The following is a 4,365-nucleotide window of genomic DNA, read 5'->3' as shown; positions in this document are numbered from 1 at the left end:
CCCCTGGACCCTAGGAGGCAGCAGATTCCTGGGGAGAAAGGCAGTGCTGTGGAACCCCCTCCCATTCATCTCATTTTTCCCCCTGGACCTCCAAGAACCACTCTCTGGCTGCTGCTTTCCAGCTCAAGCCAGTTCTGCTCTGCTCCCAGCCCCCTCCTGTGCCCACACCGACCACCATGCAAGGCCCCAGTCCAATCCATGCTCATGGCAGAAACCAGCAGGCAAGAGTCTGCTTTCATGAGAACAAGGCTGAGGAGCAATGGCCAAGACCCAGGGAGTGGGGGTGGGTGGGAAACCAGGGACCCAGGCTCAGGTGTCCTTGCCCATCCTGCTGTTGGTGTCCACATCAAGGCCTTGAGGAGCAAAGGTTGGGAGGGCCTGATGGTGCCTGCAATTGGTCCAGGTCCTGTGCCTTCTGGAGGACCTGCCAGACTTCAGCAGGTACACAGGCACACTTTACCCACCTGCCTTGTCCAGTGCTGACCATGTCCAGGGACTCCTCCCACTCTCCCTGACACAGGCCTGAGCACCTTGCCTTGTCCTACTGAGCTTGCCCACCTCTCCTGCTATCAGCCCTGTGTGGGGGGCTTCCTCCTGCTTGCCTCTTGGTGTTTCCCTGACCATGTGATGTCAGAAGAAGTTCCCCTTGCTCTGGCAATTCTGTCCTGCCAGCCATCAGCCTCCAACTGCAGCCTCTCCCCACCTGAGCCCCCAGGCACAGCTCCTGTCATCAAGACTTCACTTAGGCCCAGGCACCTTGTGTCACAGAACTTAGATGGGACAGAGCACAACTCTACTCTCACCTGGAGGCAGTACACTTCCCTGCCTGATTCCCACCAGCCCTGTGGATCAGCTGGGCACTAAGCACATTGTGGTCCTGGGCAGCCTGGCTTCTGAGAGACCCACCCAGTTGAGGCCTCACACTCAGCCCCCACCATGCCCACAAGACCCCCAGGCCTTGTCACACAGTTTCCTTCCCTCCTAGGCCCACCACACTCCTCCTCTGCAACCCCCACCCCCATGGGCTCCTGCATCTCTTGTCTCCCTGCTGTACATCATGTGCTTGCAGATTCCTTCAGTGAGCCTCTGCTAGCAGTTAGGAGGGCTGCAGCAGAAACTCCTGGGTCAGTATCTGACCTCAGGCCATGCTACAGCCAGTGGGCACCACTGGCCCTAACTGTGGGGCTTCAGGCCTGCCTTATCATGAGATCAAGCTCCTCGGGCTGGTGGATGTGATAGCCATGGACAAGGGTATGTGACTCACACCTCAATAGGAGGAGCTCTTTTAGTTTGGAAAAATCTTTAGAAATTGGGGCATTTTATCCCAAAACCAATATTTCTGGCATTTTCTGGCAATCAGAAGACAAGAGCAGCAAGTGGCCTCCTCTGGTCATGGCCCTAGCACCCTGGTTGCTGGGTCACTCAGGCCCTGGGTGGAACCCCAGAGCCTGAACAACTAGTGGCCCTTAGTGTAAAGCGGGAGACTTACTTTGGACATCTTTGACTACAGCCCTGTCTCCAGCATGGTCTCCAGCCATGTTCTAGGTCACTGGGGTGCTGGGAATTCTTCTGGCACTCAGCATGCCTCAGGGGCCACCACTGTGTGTATGCCTGTACCTGGCCTCTGCCTCGAGGCTTCTGTGTGGAGAAGCCCCCACAGCCCCTCAGTGTAGCCAGACCTGTGTGGTGTGTGCTCAGGTCTGTTTGCTGGCCCAGCACCTGGCTCCTGGTTGTGTCATCTGGGCACCATGCCCACTCGCCTCTCATCAGTCATGAGGGTGATTGTCCATGGTGGTGATGAAAGCTAGCTCCTGGCTCTGGTGAGGAGGTGTGGTTCTCGTCCCAAAGCAGTGCTGGTCTGCGTGCTGTCCTCAGTTATGTTTCTGAGTCTCTTGGGTGCTGCCCCATGACCCCTGTGGGTGGCATTCCTGCTGGTTTTCCTCCTCCTTTCCCAGCTTCTGCCAGCCTGTGTCCTACCTGTGTTTTCTTCCCTGAGTTCCTGCACTCGGGTGATTGGTATTCCTTCACAGAAGTGGTTGAACTCAGCATGTGCATTTGCAGCCCCAGCAACTCAGGTGGCTGAGGCCCTGTCTCAGAATGAATAGATCAACCAGGGGTGGACACTCTCTTTCCTCTGAGCATGAAGAACAGCATGTGTCTGGGACCAGTGGGTTGTTGAGGTTCAGACATGTTGCCTTGTGAATTGCTGGCCTGCCTTGCACCTCAGGAGAGGTGGAGCCTATCCAGTCTCTCTTCTTGGCAGTCTAGAGGGCCACAAGGGCTGTCCCCACTGCCTGCCCACTCTTCACTCCTCTGGTGAATAGTGGCCACTCACCTGCCTCCAGTGGTCCTGGCCTGGTTCCCTCCATCTTCCAGCCACACCTTGAATCTTCCAGCTGGCTCCCACAGGCCCCATGTTCTGGTGGCTGTGGATTCTACAGTGACCTATTTTGTCTGGAAATCAAGCTAAGGGAAAAGCTTTTGTCATAGCACTCTTGTTGTTCATTCCAGAAAAGGTGGAGATCATTCTGACCTACATGGTCATGTACCCAGGAAGACCATAGACAGATTGAGGAACAGAGGAGCAAGATCACTACCTCTCATCTGCTTCTATCTCTGACTTGTGGACAGTTTTCAGATGCCAGTGTTTCTCAGATCCTGTCTATCTCACCCTGTCTCTAAGTAATGCTTTTCAGGTTTTGGGAACAGGTCTTACTCAGGCTTCTGGCCAGCTGCAGCATGATCTAGTGCTGGATCAGAGGGACAGAGATAAGGACTGCTGGGTGGGCTGTTTGCTAAAGAGAGTGGTCTCAGGTTTGGGGACGAGAAGGTCATGTCCACCAAGGTGTGGGTACCTCAAGAGTCATACAGAGAGATAAGTGGCTAAAGTCATATACTTGATCACACATATATTTTGTTTCAATCAATTTCACTCAGAAAAATGTAAAAATTGTTTACTAGTTCTCCTGTGACATGAGAGCCATACATGGGAACTCTCCTCTAATCAAAGGGGAAGGAGCAGGCATTGGTCAGCTAGGTTCTGAAAGTCAAAGGCTTTCGAGGCTCTGGTAGGACAAGTCAGTAGATTGCACTCCCCAGAGAGTTTGTAAAGCATTGGGCAACAGAAACTTTCATGAGTGTCTCCAGTGACATTGCACCTGTACCCCAGATTCCAGCTTATGTCATAGAGTAGCAGACTGAGAACACGGAAGCTTCACGGTTCCCATGGCAACCAGAGACCTTTCAGCTGCTCTCCTTTTCAAACCCACATTCAAGATATGCTTCGGGACAGGAGTGCGGGTACGAGGATGGATGAAGAGAGCGGGTGCCTGGGTATTGTGTTTTTGAGGAAATGATTCTATCGTTGTTGCCCGGGACAATGAGGAAACAGGCTGTGAGCCATAAATCCCCACATATCCAGGCAGGACAAGGAATGCCATTGAAGTCTGAGATCTTGCACTTCCACACAGGACCAATAGGTGGCTGTGTGCTCCCTTAGCCACACCACTGTGGCTGGCTGGCAGCTCATCAGCCTCCTGATGCAGGCTATTAGCCTCCAGCAATTCCTGTGCAACAGATTGGGACAGAGGGGTGCTTGAGGGCACATGGATCAACAATCTTAGCACCCACACCACTGGATTTGCCCTTCGACGCCACTCCTCCAGGACTGGGACAACCCGGGTTTTTTTCAGACTCAAGAAACTAGCACAGGAACATACCAGCCTCACATAGAGATGGGTGGTGAATGCTCAGTTCAGTAGAGCATGCAGTTCATCTCCATAGTTTAGGTGATCCTTGCTATGGGACACATCATTTTCCATCAGTCTGGCATCTCTTACTGTCCTATGAAGTATGGACAGGAGACAGATGGAACCTGGGATCTCCATGTTCCATGTGAATGTGAGAGGCTCCTCTCCTGGCTCATGAAGAGAGGAGGAAGTCATTTACTCTGCTTATTGGAAGGAGGGCATCATGAACATGACAGGAAAGGAGAGTTGTTCTGTGCTCACTCCAACTGCCAGTCCCCTTACTTTGCTGTTGCCATACAACTGGGCTGCACCATGAAGTAACCTGCTGGGATTTTTCCAGGGTCACATCAAACAATAACAAGATGCAGAGATGACTTGTCAAAGTGTATTCACAAAATGGTTGGTCTTCTTGAGAGACAAATACCTCTCTGTCACCAGGGTCTGTGGTATATTTCCAGGAGACCTCTAACCAGCTCCAGGGTGGAGCAGACCACAAGATGGGGGATGAAATATCAGCCTGGAGATGGCATGATGGGCACAGTTTCACAGGGCATAACACAAGACTTGAACATAAATGGGGCTGACAGTGGAAACGTTCACAGCCTGCAATGAATAT

Source organism: Sciurus vulgaris (assembly GCF_902686455.1).
Source record: "Sciurus vulgaris genome assembly, contig: HiC_scaffold_383_arrow_ctg1, whole genome shotgun sequence".
Taxonomy (NCBI): Eukaryota; Metazoa; Chordata; class Mammalia; order Rodentia; family Sciuridae; genus Sciurus; species Sciurus vulgaris.
The sequence above is the reverse complement of the archived record's forward strand: the minus strand, read 5'-3'. Positions refer to the sequence as shown.